Source organism: Nanorana parkeri, unplaced genomic scaffold, assembly GCF_000935625.1.
Source record: "Nanorana parkeri isolate BGI_ZX_2015 unplaced genomic scaffold, ASM93562v1 scaffold210, whole genome shotgun sequence".
NCBI classification, from domain to species: domain Eukaryota; kingdom Metazoa; phylum Chordata; class Amphibia; order Anura; family Dicroglossidae; genus Nanorana; species Nanorana parkeri.
In genome coordinates this window covers 526,691-541,030 of record NW_017306478.1, presented here as the reverse complement: position 1 = coordinate 541,030, position 14,340 = coordinate 526,691, and the positions used below count along the sequence as shown (strand labels likewise).

The 14,340-nt window shown below is 49.1% G+C and overlaps 1 protein-coding gene across 1 annotated transcript in view; it reads left to right on the top strand.

The window, feature by feature from the left end:
• The first annotated feature begins 6,914 nt into the window (after positions 1-6,914).
• ZBTB7C (zinc finger and BTB domain containing 7C) overlaps positions 6,915-14,340 on the top strand; it is a 143,527-nt gene continuing 136,101 nt past the window's right edge. Inside the window, exon 1 of the mRNA XM_018555711.1 lies at positions 6,915-7,130. The gene's annotated coding sequence lies outside the window, so the exon portion shown is untranslated. The remainder of the gene's footprint in view (positions 7,131-14,340) is intronic.

Here is a 14,340-nt window from a genome sequence, read left to right as displayed (position 1 = left end):
TCATTATTTTGAATGCTACAGGAAAAAACAATTATGTTCATGGAGAGAAAAATGTGGATGATTCAAGCAGCGTAGAAAGGAAGACATTCTTCTCCGATGGCTACAAAATGAAGTACTTCCTTTATCCATAATTAGAGGCAAAGCGTCTTGTGTATTTTCCGAACGGACAGACAGGAAATTACATTAAAGAGCCATTTCAGACAACAAGCAAAAGTAATCGGAGAGCTGCGAATGTTACCCAGCAAAATCTGCCTCAGAGTCAGAACGTTCCCTCGGTTTACCTCAGCCTAGATCTTATGTAAGCCAGATTCCAGAGAGAACCTCACAGGGCCATTGGGAGTGTACTTCCTGGAGCCGTTGCTGTGTAGCCTTCGCTCCCTCCCTTCCCGTTTTACCAATAACATTCAAACTTCAATGCAGGCTTCTGATTGGAGGCTTTAGAAAAAATTCTGAGCACTGACATTTTTGACATGAGGTCTTCTGCTCGGGAGAGACGGAGACTGCAATGGCTGTGTCGTTGGGAATAGCTCATCTGCAGTACAACCAGATGTTCTCAGATTACTAGACTATCACCGGGGTGGACGGGGGAGCTACGGAAAATCCTAGATGGAAAACTGAAGTTGTGAGCAGGCAGGGTTAGAATTTGAAGGCTTCATTTAGAAAACCATTCTTTTTTTTTAAACTTTAGATAGCGATTGTGCTATAGGTGTATACCCCACAGGTGTTTATTATTGTCAGTGTCCCCATTTGAAAGATTTTCCTTTACTTCCTGCCTAGGTGACAACCAGTGGAGAATCCAATAGAACTCTGCTATGTTCATGCACTGATACCGGTATCAGTATCGAGTACCAATATTTATTTTCCGGTACTCGCCGATACCGAATACCATTACCGGAAGTCCCATTAAGGAAGCCAGGTGGTGTGTAATGACTCGCTACCTGGCCCCCTGATTAGCCGGGCGGCGTGTAAAGACTCATCACCCGGCTTCCCGATGAGCAGGGAAGCCGTCCCCATGCTTCTCGTCACTAGGTGGGCCCTGTGCCCTGTGTAATGACGCGGTGCCCGGCTTGGTGATTGGCCGGGAAGACGGCTATATGCTCCCTCGTCATGAGGTGATGAGGGAGCATGAAGCTTGCTTCCCGGCCAATCAGAAAGCCGGGCGCCATGTCATTACACGGCACCCGGTTTCCTGATTGGTCAGGAGGAAGCCGGGCAGTGGGTCATTATGCGCTGCCCGCCTTCTTGATTGGCCGGAAAGCCAGCTCCATGCTCCCTCCTCACAAGTGAGGAGGGAGCATGGAGCCGGCTTCACGACCAATCAGGAAGTCGGGCAGCGTGTAATGACTCTCTACCCGGCTTCCTGATACCGGAAGTATCGGGGAAGGCATCGGAGCATTTGGGTCGAGTATGAGTACTCGCCCAAATACTCAGCATCGGCACCGATACCGATACTAGTATCGGTGCATCCCTACTGTTTACTGTGACTGGAGTGTCTGCATCCGGTCCTTACAATGATCTCTGTTGTTAACCCTGCAGGCTCAGAAGGAAAATACTAAATATTAATATTGTATATTTTATGTTTTACGACAATAAAAAAGAAACTTGACTTGAGAAGTCCTGACAATAACAACTATTGAAAAGGTTATGTGCAAAACCACTGCCAGGGTAAGAGGGGGGGGTGAAACATGTAATAAGCCAACCTGTGACTTTCTCCCTCATTGGTTATAATGTAACCGAGTTTGTTTCAGCGAGGAAGTTGGCTGAATGTGTATCTGAAATACAATGTCAAAGTGCGATGGAGCAGGCAGGTGAGGTATTCTTTTTATAGAAACTTCTGAATAATAACAACTCCTAACGTGCCCTTATTTGTGCATTATTTGCGCCTCTGAATGATGTTACTTGCCATTTAGGGATCTCACATTTTAGTTTGTTTCGGTACAAAAACAGAAAATACTTTCACTGCGATGTTTTGTACGATCGTGTTAACATTTGGATGGAAGGGTAATGGCGATGGAACAGTTTCATAATCAGTTAAAGAAAAAGTTTCACTGCTATGGCAACCAGAAGAAAAATAAAGAAGACAAACTGTTCTCCAATCATTCAGGTCTGAGAGTTCATCTGCGGCACATGCTTTCCACTTCTTCTAATGATTCCGCATTATATGGAAGTAGAAATGTAAAATATTGACAGAGCTCTTCTACAGAACTGAGTGAACCCAAGACTGAGGACTCATATGATCTCTTGTAGACAGAGTGAACCCAATACTGAGGACTCATAGGACCTCTTCTGAAAAAAGTGAGCCCGAGACGGAGGACTGATATGACCTATTCTGGGCAGAGTGAGCCCAATACTGAGGACTGATATGACCTATTCTGGGCAGAGTGAGCCCAAGACTGAGGACTGATATGACCTATTCTGGGCAGAGTGAGCCCAAGACTGAGGACTGATATCACCTATTCTGGGCAGAGTGAGCCCAATACTGAGGACTGATATGACCTATTCTGGGCAGAGTGAGCCCAAGACTGAGGACTGATATGACCTATTCTGGGCAGAGTGAGCCCAAGACTGAGGACTCAAATCATCTCTTCTGGACAGAGTGAGCCAAATACTGAGGACTGATATGACCTATTCTGGACAGAATGAGCCCAAGACTGAGGACTGATATGACCTATTCTGGGCAGAGTGAACCCAAGACTGAGGACTGATATGACCTCTTCTGGGCAGAGTGAGCCCAAGACTGAGGACTAATATGATCTCTTCTGGACAGAGTGAGCCAAATACTGAGGACTGATATGACCTATTCTGAAAAAAGTGAACCCAAGACTGAGGACTCATAGGACCTCTTCTGGACAGAGTGAACCCAAGACTGAAGACTGATATGACCTCTTCTGGGCAGAGTGAACTGAATCTGCTCTGCTTAGACCCTCGACATCTGCCCCTGCTGAGACCCCCCCCTCATCTGCCCCTGCAGAGACCCCCCACATCTGCCCCTGCTGAGACCCCCCTCATCTGCCCCTGCTGAGACCCTCCTCATCTGCCCTTGCTGAGACCCTCCTCATCTGCCCCTGCTGAGACCCTCCTCATCTGCCCAGTCTGCCGATCATTGGTTCTGGTCTGAGGTCTGTCGTGTATTGGTTCTGGCCTGAGGTCTGCCATGCATTCTGCCATTTAGCTCACTTTCCAAATTGCCTATATTGGCCAAGATTTTGAAATTCTCCTACCAATACCCCGGGCAATTCATTTTTTTAGTGAATTGGCCCACGATTTTGAAAATAGTGTGGAGGAATAATTTCTGTAACACAAGAATGTGCAGGTGGGGCTTGTATATGGCGGAGCACAGGGGGGGCCCCATAATCTTGTATTACCAAGGGGCCCCATGTGTTGTCAGTCTGCCCCTGGTATAATTCTAGATGTTAAATGATTTACACCTGTCAAACCCCATTCCCAGCAGTAACTCGGCAGCCTGACTCCCCCTGTTCCCCCTCCTAGAGGTTGACCGCCCCTCCACCACGGATACCGCCCCTTTAGCCCAACACCATGGGGAGAATGGGCCTTGACACTTGAGTCATATTTATCTCTCGGTAACGGCAATGTGATCATTCTCTGTTCCTAATTCTGTGAAGTGTTCTGCCGAAACGCCTCGATGTTGGTCTTCTATATTGAGGTCTCCAATAAGATCTCCCATGGCGTTGTCACACCTCCGTCCCTGCGGATGTCTGATCTGTCATCTCCATCTGACACTTTATTACCTTTCTATGACAGCCGGAGGGATTAAACATTGGAAGACTTTTCAGGGAGTGAGGTGACTTGATAAGCGATTAGCACTTTAGCCTCGCGGCTCTATAACCTGCGTTCACATCCCTCCAGGGCACTACGAGCATCAAATTTGTGTAATCTCCCTTAATTTTCCAGTTTCTTGATTTTTTACCACAACATTAGTGCATTAAAGTGACATCAAAGCCAAAAGGTTATAAAGCTACTTCAAATGCTGATGAAATCACTTACAATGGACGCTGCTCCTTGATGTTGAAAAGTTTTAGCTTCCTGCAGAATTAGCTGGTTCCCTGAGCACTGGTCCTGATTTTACAGACCTAGGCGATCCGAGACGCGCGATCGCGCACAATTGCACACGTGACCTGCGGCTGTTTTAGCCACGATCATGTTTGGTTGCAAGAGTGCTTGACTTTTCATAGTCATTTTGGTGTCACCCCTCCAATGGTGGCACCCGGGTGTGGGCCGCACCCCCGTTGTGACGCCACTGTGTGTTAGTAAGCTTTGTGTGTCTCCACAAACACAAAGACACAGCAAATGCAATCCACTCCTCTCCTTCTTCCGTTCTCCAAGTTAGTAGATGGAGAACTGCTGCAGACTGCTCTCTCCCTTGTGATCTTGTGTAGCGCTCACCCCGGAAGGAGCCGCTGAATATGAACCAGGGTTCTCCTACCTGTTTGCCAGCCTCCGGCCCCCTTTCTCAGATCCAGCACCCCCGACACTCCGGAACAGAATAGGCTCAAGTCAGAGGGTCTTTTCAGTATTTATTTGCAGGTTCAACAGGAGAAAGGTTTTGGAATCTGTAGGATACTCAGGTAATACTTCAGAGGACTGCGCGTTCTCCCCTAACAGCTCATAGCACAGTGGTCCTGTCAGAGCGACCAATGATAGGAATAATACTGCGGACAGCCAAGATAGTCCAGGACCTTGAAGGGAAGAGAGTTATCTCTGGACACATGTAGCAAAAACTGGCTTCTCCTATAGCAAGCACCTGGGAATAGGGTGAGGGATCTCTTACAGGGTTCCAGATGGTAGCTCTCACCAGCTCCTCTGCGACACTCCTCGACAAGTAGATTCCACCTCCAGCCCAGCTTCCATCAGGTCTCCTTTCAGCTGCATCTGAAGTCTCTGGGCCCTCAGCTGAGGCGCATACCAGATATCCAGTAGAATCTTCTGCTTCTAGGCCCCCAACACCTGCCACGTGCTAAGGCCCAAGCTAAGCATCCGTAGTATCCTAGGCCTCTGGGCCCTCAGCACCTGCCATGTGCTGAGGCCCAGGCCAGTCACTTGTATCACACAGACCTCCTAGGGAGAGGCCCCTAGAGGGGAGAGAGTTCTGTGCAGTGTCCCCCAAATCTTTTATCAGTCACAGTCTGAGGATGGATCCTCCCTCACTGTATGCTGAGTCCACAACCCAGCAACAGGAGGAGCAATCAATCCACCAAACTCAGAAACACCTGTAGAATGCAGAACTCTGAATAAACAGTACCTAGACTGATTACAGTCCAGATATACACTAAATTTAGTAGTGACCACTAGAGGGCGCTACACTTGTAATGGACAGGAAGTTAGGGGAAGCCGATCGTAGAGAGTTGGAGTTGTTCAGAAACATGAAGACTGTAAGCGCTTGGCTAAAAATGTAAAGAAATGCTTTTGCTGGGCAATGTATATTTGTTTGATCCAGATTCATTATTGAAAAACAAGTTTAATAATTTAAAGGAGAACTATGAGGTGAGTGACAATGAGACTGTTACACGTTGGCTCAATAGATCAGGAAGTGAGCGAACACATACCGGCGTTCGCTCACTTCTCGATCATCTCCCTGAAGAGAGCCGTGACTGTCAGTCACCGCTCCCCACAGGGATTCCCCCCTCCCCGCACCGATCCTCCAGCACTGACTGGCGGAACGGATGGGGGAGGGGGTGGCTGCAGCTGGCTCTAGATAGGCAGAGCCAGCTGTCACTCACGCAGCTTGATGAATGCAGACAGTAATGTCGGGATGATCCGTCCCGGATGCGGCGGTCTCACTATACCGCGAGCTGTAGCTTGCGATATACTGAGCTTAGGGTAATGGGAGGACGCTAGTTTGTGTCCTCCCGTTACCCTAAAGAGAACTATGGGGAAAAACACTGACCCCATAGTTCTCCTTTTATACTACTTTAATAATCAGTGTATACAAATGATACTTCTATATTGTTGTCATACCTTAAACCTTTTGTGCCAGATTTCTATTAAAAATAAAATGCTGCCCGGGGGCCTAACCCTCACCCATCCATGGCTGGAGTTCTGCTATCAGTTGCACCCCCCCTCCCCCAGATCAATAGGGGCATCATGTGACCAGAGGTGCCCAAACCTTTGCTTACAACTGTAAAAGCAGCTGAGCTCTTCTATACGAGATAAAAAAAAAAAAAGCGTAAGCGTTTCCAGCGACTGCAGTGTATATAAACTGTGCATCGCCCCTTTTAATAATCCTGCCTTCGCCTCTTCTGTGGCGGGGAGGAAGTTTCAGACAAGCCTGCAGCACTTGGTGTAAAATACATCTCCGCAGTGCAAAGTTTTCATTAACACCCCCACTTAAAGGGCGACATGGGAGCCCTACGGAAGAATCATCCTATTTCTCCATCACGCTGATGGGTATCTTAATAGCCGGAGAATTATTCCCCGGCTCGCCCAAAAAAAAAAAAAAGCTGCGGAATAAGAACTCTGACTATAAAGACGGGAAAAAAAAAATCCACATTATTTTCGTTAGGTGATTACAGAAGAGCGTGGGCAGGGAGGGAAGCCGAAGTCGTTCTTTTATTTTCGACGCGCAGGCACCTTGCGCGGCGTACTTGGCTGGTAGGGTGACCGCGGGGTCACCTTCCCGGAGCCTCGGGGCGACCGGTGTCACATCTAATGAAAATAAGTGAGACGGACGGAAAGCGGCAGAGATCTAATCAGTGGGAGTTGAAGGGGACTTGGGGGAAATAAAGAGGAAATATAGAGAACCGGTGGTGGGAGATAGGGAGATGGTGGAGGGAGATGAGGAGAAACAAGCACATAAAAAAAAATAAGTGAGAAAAAAAAAAAAAAAATTGTAGAGAAGGGGAGGTGGAGGAGAGAGGGCAGCTGAGGGAGGGAGACACAGGGAGATGAAGCAGGAACAAGACAGAAGGAGATCAGTGAGGAGCAAGCCACAGCCGGGGATGTAGGCAGCCAGCATCCGGGCGACTCTGAATTTCAGCTGATCGACTCCATGGCCAAGCACCAGAGGAAGCGTTGAAGACATTATCCTCAGTGCATGCTCTCATTAGCTGCCGGAGGGAGCAGACTCCTCGTCCCTGCTGGAGCAGACAGCTGGCACAAGACACCACACCAAGGTGAGCCTCTTCGGCTAAGCCAATCTGGTCATGCTAATTAACCCGTCCCTGTTTTTCGCTTTAGCCGTATAGGATAATGAGAGCCCGGGAACTTTCCATATAATCTGAGCTTCTTTACAAGGCGCTTCCTTTTCCATAGTTTCCAGGTTGGCAGCCCTCCCGCCGGCTTTAGAGACTTCGGTCCGTCCCTGGGCATGAGCCCAATTTTGCACGTCAATCACTTTTAATATGATTTGATTTTTGTTTGGGGGAGTGAGGTGCGGAGCTCAACCAACCCCACCGGAGCTTCTTCACAACACAAGGCTACCTCTTCCATAGTTTCAAGATTGGCAACCCTCCCGCCGGCTTTGGAGACTTCGGTCCGTCCCTGGGCATGAGCCCAATTTTTCACGTCCATCACTTTTAATATTAATTACCATAATTTTATTTTATTTGGGGATTAAAATAATTTTATTTTGTTTGGAGAAGTGAGGTGCAGCGTTCAACCCCCCACCTGAGCTTCTTTACAACACAGGGCTACCTCTTCCATAGTTTCAAGGTTGGCAGCACTCCCGCTGGCTTTAGAGACCTCGGTCCGTCCCTGGGCATGAGCCCAATTTCTCACGTCCGTCACTTTCAATATTAATTAACATAATTTTATTTTATTTGGGGATTAAGATAATTTTATTTTGTTTGGGGAAGTGAGGAGCAGCATTCAACACCCCACCTGACCTTCTTGAGAACAAGGCACTATCTCTTCCATAGTTTCCAGGTTGGCAGCCCTACCGCCGGCTTTGGAGACTTCTGTCTGTCCCTGGGCATGAGCCTAATTTTGCATGACAATCACTTTTAATATAATTTTATTTTGTTTGGGGAGTGAGGTGCAGCGTTCAACCCCCCCACCTGAGCTTCTTGAGAACAAGGCACTATCTCTTGTCTGTCTGTCCCTGGGCTTGAGCCCAATTTTTTGCGTCAATCACTTTTAATATTAATGTAATTGGATTTTGTATAGGTGATTAAGTTAATTTTATTTTTGTTAGGGGGGGTGGGGGAGTGAGGAACGGTGTTCATCCCCCACCTGAGCTTCTTTACAGCACAGTGCTACCTCTTCCGTAGTTTCTAGATTGGCAGCCCTCCCGCCGGCTTTGGAGACTTCTGTCTGTCCCTTGGCATGAGCCTCATTTTGCTCGACGATCACTTTTAATATAATTTTATTTTTTTGGGGGGAGCGGGGTGCAACGTTCAACTCTCCATTGACGAAAGAGTGATTGTTGTATATTTATCATGTTTATAGGGGAGCAGTGTGCAGCATTCTACTCCCCACCGCCGCTTTTTGCATTGTCAAAAGGGTTTGTCCAGCAAAGGTGATAATTTGGGTTATGGGTGGACTTTGCTTGGACGTTTCGCCCAACTAGCTGGAGATCCCAACTGTCCCATGTTTGGAACCCAATCCCTCTGTCGCTCTTTCCTCCTCCATCACTTGTCCCTCTTTTCTCCTCACTTGTCCCTCTTTCCTCCTCCGTTGTCCCTCTTTCCTCCTCCGTTGTCCCTCTTTCCTCCTCCGTTGTCCCTCTTTCCTACTCCGTTGTCCCTCTTTCCTCCTCCGTTGTCCCTCTTTCCTCCTCCATTGTCCCTCTTTCCTCCTCTGTTGTACCTCTTTCCTCCTCCGTCGTCCCTCTTTCCTCCTCCATTGTCCCTCTTTCCTCCTCGGTCGTCCCTCTTTCCTCCTCTGTCGTCCCTCTTTCCTTCTCCGTCGTCCCTCTTTCCTCCTCCATTGTCCCTCTTTCCTCCTCCATTGTCCCTCTTTCCTCCTCCGTTGTCCCTCTTTCATCCTCCTTGTCCCTCTTTCCTCCTTCGTTGTCCCTCTTTCCTCCTCCGTTGTCCCTCTTTCCTCCTTCGTTGTCCCTCTTTCCTCCTTCGTTGTCCCTCTTTCCTCCTCCGTTGTCCCTCTTTCCTCCTTCGTTGTCCCTCTTTTTGGTCTGATGTACAGATATATATGAAGTTCTATGTAGCTACCGGAAGTCTTCTTCTGCACGAAAACCTTCATTTTATCTCTTAATTATCTTGTTCGCCATTTTGAAAAGCCAGAATTAAGGAAAAGTAATGGTGAAAAAAAACAAAAAACAATTCTGGGTTTAGCCAATCAATTTTGTCATTTAATGGTCCACATTACTGGGGGGCGTGGCAGGGGTTGCCCATTCCCTAAATACATTGTCCCGCAAAGTGTCCCATTTTTCTCAACTCTATGTGTGGCCACAGCCGGAAGAGTCTCACTCAAGCTGCCGCACCAGCCCGAAAGATAAATTCCCACGGGAAGAATGAAATGGCTGTGGGGGAGTGGGGGCGGAGCTGGGAACTCAGGTTCAGAGATCTCAAATGAAGTCCCCAAGGGATGAAGGATGTTTCAAGTAGATCCAAAACCTGGTTTGAGATCTAAGAGAGTGGATCAAAAGCTGGATGACATTAAGTTGGGTTATAGCCCTGAGTATCATTAACAATTTTCTAAAATAAAGTATTGCGTTCACATTTTTTTCATCTCAGTTCTGCTGATCTCCTCCGACATCTTTGCATCCACTTCCTGTCTACCAACATCAGCTGCACATCATTGCTGTGGACCAGTTTCCTGTCATTGACAACAGAGGAGCGTGCCTGATCAATGTGTGTCGGCACAGCCCCTTGCAGTCACCACCACAGACACAGTTCATCAACATAGAAGGCCACCTGGGGGACAGTTGTCACCCTGTAACAGGAAGTGGTTTAGTGGCGGGATCATCAGGATTTATTTTAATGAAAGCTTCAGATTTGAAAAGGTTGAAAACAACGTTTGAAATGCCATTCACATGTTAAAGCTGATATTCGATTTTAGCGATTGGGTTTATATCTAAGTTCACAGGGTGTATAAACCCACCGACATCAACCTAGAGCTGAATTCTATTTCGGGTGGTCTGGCCCTTTAACATGATTACAGTTGTAGTTTAACCCAGCGGGCAGGAGCCGGCCCTTTAAGGGTTGATAACGCCAAAGGCGTTACGTGTGCTTGCTGATCATGTGATCGCTGTGCTTGGCTGTCACAGTGCTCATGCGATCGGGAGGCACCCTACTGGCTGCTGTGGAGCTATCAGTGACAGCGCGGTCACTGTACCAGCTATGCTGACTGACAGGAGGAGAGATCAGAGTTCCAGAGCGATAAGCTTATCGGTCTGCTGCTTCTCCTTTTACTAATCACAGGCTGGGGTAGGGAAATGGTCTGTAAGTGTTACTGAACTGCAGCAGAGAAAAATCAGGTCCCCTGCCCTGCCAGACAGGGCTGTGCTGTGTTGTAGAGCTGTGTAAATATCAGGACTGGATGGGTAGAAATTCGAATCCTTTGGCAGGTAACACAGATCCAATATGTGTATGTAATCCGTGTATTTAGCTCTTGGTCAGTTCAGCATCAATGTTCAATGGCCTCATTTACACGAGAAAAGGCCGGCATGTACAGCTCCGTGCGCGGCCGTATTGGGCAGCTCCCGGGAAGGACAGGTGCTGCGTGTGATTAGTATGCAGCCCCCGTCCTTTTCTATGGGACTACGCGGCCGCCCGCCGCCCTACGCTCACCCCAAGTGCAGGTCCGACGTGCAGGGCGGGTTAGCGTAGGGCAGCGTACGGCCGTGTAGTCCAATAGAGAAGGACAGGGGCTGCATACTAATCACACGCAGCACCTGTCCTTCCCAGGAGCAGCCCGATACGTCCCTGCACGCAGCACGGTGCTGTACGTGGCGGCCGATTCTCGCGTGAATGAGGCCTAAATAGGCAGAACCTGGAAAAGTAGGACGTTTATACTGACCTGTCCCTCCTCCCTTCCCCTGATCTGGTCTCTTGGCCTCGTTGCATCCAACACACTTCCAGGAGTGTCACATGCCTTGTCTACGTCTGCGCTGAGTCAGCTCGCTCCCCGTCCCGCCGGGTGTACACATATACATGGTAGCACAGCATTAAAGCGCACCGCCGCGCTTCCACATATATGTCCAGCTCTGTTCTAACATATTTTAAGAAGAATGTGATTAAAGGAGAACTATGAGGTGAGTGCTTTTCACTCACCTCATAGTTCTTGCCGACCTGTGACAATGAGACTGTCACAGGTCGGCTCAGTAGACCGGCGTTCGCTCACCTCTCGATCCTGTCACGGCTCTCTGCCATGACAGGGGAGGGGCTGGATTCCCCCCTCCCTGCTCCGCCAACGCTGACTGGCAGAACGGACGGGGGAGGGGGCAGGTACAGCTGGCTCTGATAGGCAGAGCCAGCTGTCAGTCACGCAGCTGGGCGGATCCCGGCATAATTGTTGGGATCCGCTTCAGATGCGGCGTCTCAGTATAGGGTGACGGAAGGACGCTAGTTTGTGTCCTCCCGTTACCCTAAGGAGAACTATGGGGAAAATCCCCTGACCCCATAGTTCTCCTGAGCAGGCTGACAGAAGGAGAGAGCAGAATGACAGAGCTGACCCCTCTCCTGCATCTCCTTTTACTAGTCATGGGCTGAGCAAGAGAAAAGACCTGTAAGTGTAACTGGACCACAGCAGAGAAAAATCAGGTCTGCTGCCCTGCCAGACAGGGCTGTGTTGTGGCAGAGCTGTGTAAATCTCACAACTGGATAGAAATCCACATCCTTTGGCAGGTAAAATAGCAAATATGCATTGTAGCTGTGATTTTAGGTTTTTGCCTGGAGATGCAAAAGAAGAGCACCTGTCCCACCACCCCTTCCTCTGACCTTCACTGTCTTGCAGAACCGTGATCTCTTCACGTACAATAGATTTCCGGGTGTGTCGGATACCTGGACACCCCCCCTCAGGGCTCAGTGGTTCCTTCCGCCGGCCCCTACGTCTATATAGGACATGGTAGTAATAGGGGACGGTGGATGAAACCACAGTGTGCGGTGGTGGCGCGAGTTCCCCCCTCGCCTGGAAGCAGGGGGGGGGGGGTTAATTACAATGTCCCCATTCCCTTTACTTCCTGTACCTGAGACACAACAGGAAATGATAGGAAGCCAGCCCACAGTGCTGGAAATACCTTTCTTAGACAGTTGTCCCTGAAACAAATATCCCCATTAGAGGTTTGACGGGCAGCGATAAAAACCTAGCCAGTGTTCCAACCATTCATTACTCCACTCATAACTGGAAGAGGTTGCATTTGTAGGGTCCTTTCTATCAGGTAGAGGGATTGTCATGTCTGGTGGCTCTCCACACAGGTATGATTGATCAGCTTTGCTCTGGATATGATAGGTGGCCACCAATATAAGTATTGATGTCCCCTCTGTACTGCTCAGCAGCTGCTGGTGGTGCTGCTCGGACAGTTATTGTAAATGGGGCTGTAATTGTAAATGTCGGCAGCCATACATGTAGCGCTGACCCCCGAAGGAGCCGCCAGAATTACCCGGGTCATCACTTGTTGTCTAGGGGATTTGGTCTTCAGCGGCCCCATTAGCATTTACTGCCCTCTTCTAGTGCCCACACATAGGGTTGCCACCTTTTCTTCAAGTGAAACCCGAACACTCTAGCGACGAACTGACATTTTTTTGGAAAACTGAGTCGCGGCTTAACCATATGTATATAGCTCCACCCATTCATATGTATATAGCTCCACCCATTCATATGTATATACCTCCACCCATTCATATGTAAATAGCTCCACCCATTCATATGTATATACCTCCACCCATTTATATGTAAATAGCTCCACCCATTCATATGTATATACCTCCACCCATTTAAATGTAAATAGCTCCACCCATTCATATGTAAATAGCTCCACCCATTCATATGTATATAGCTCCACCCATTCATATGTAAATATCACAGTTGAGACTATTTTCAGTGGGGGGCCAGTAGCCCCCCACTGAAAAGCACTCCCCTCATAGTTCTCCTTTAACATCTTTATACTGGGGAGAGAGGGTGTAGGGGTCCTAGACATTCAGGGTAGTACAGACATAGACTCCAGACTCACCAGACCTTGTTAGCATCTCAGTGTAGATCCACTTGTAGCACCGCAAATAGGAATTTGGGTAGCAGATGAGCAGGGATGAGCACAGATCCTCAGCAGGAGAGGCACCAAACTGGCTCCTGAGGTCCCCTAGCTTCCGGGCAGCTCCAGTAGACAACATCTTTCCTGGTTCTCCTCCATTGACAACAGCACAAGCCTCCTCCATAGCTTAGGCCTAGCGAAACACTGCCTGCACTCCAGCATCTGCCCACCCCCAGGCCTCAGGCCTAGCCTGGGGGGTAAGCTGGACAGCACCTGCCCAACCCCCCATGGACTAATCCATGGCTGGCACAAGACTGAGCACATGGCAATCCTCCCAGTATATGTACCCTATCCCAGCATGCACCACTGGTTGAGAGAAATCCAGTGATTGGCTGGTGAATTGCATATACACTCACAGTGCCCCTCATTGGCTGTCCCACAATACAGCAGAGGCACACTCCACCCAGGTAGGTACAATCAATGCCAGACACCTGGAATTAACCAGATAAATCCCGACTATAATTCCAGCCAGGCCGACTAGAGCCCTAGCAATCGTTACATTTCTAGTAGCGCCCTCACAGGAGGTGATGGGGGCCACATATCATTATTAGATAAAACTGATCGATTTTCTACCCTGTTTCCCCGAAAATAAGACCTACCCCGAAAAAAAGACCTAGTTGTGACCTTTCCCAGGGCCGGCGGTGGCATAAGGGGCAGGAGAGAGAGGCAGGAGAGAATCAGCGGTGCCAACGAAGCCAGCGCTAGAGGAAGCGGGACGGCACCGGAGGGAGCAGAGCCGCATAAGCCGATGCCTCCTCTATAGCGCCGGCTCCTGCTCTCTCTCCTCACTCTCTTCTGGCTGTCTCTCCTCACTCTCTCTCCTGGGTGTCTCTCCTCACTCTCTTCTGGCTGTCGCTCCTCTCTCTCTCTCCTGGCTGTCTCTCCTCACTCTCTCTCCTGGCTGTCTCTCCTCTCTCTCTCCTGTCTGCCTCTCCTCACTCTCGCTCCTGGCTGTGTCTCTCGCTCTCTCCTGGCTGTCTCTCCTCTCTCTCTCTCTCTCTCCTGGCTGTCTCTCCTCTCTCTCTCTCCTGGCTGTCTCTCCTCTCTCTCTCCTGGCTGTCTCTCCTCGCTCTCTCTCCTGGCTGTCTCTCCTCGCTCTCTCCTGGCTGTCTCTCCTCACTCTCTCTCCTGGCTGTCTCTCCTCGCTCTCTCCTGGCTGTCTCTCCTCACTCTCT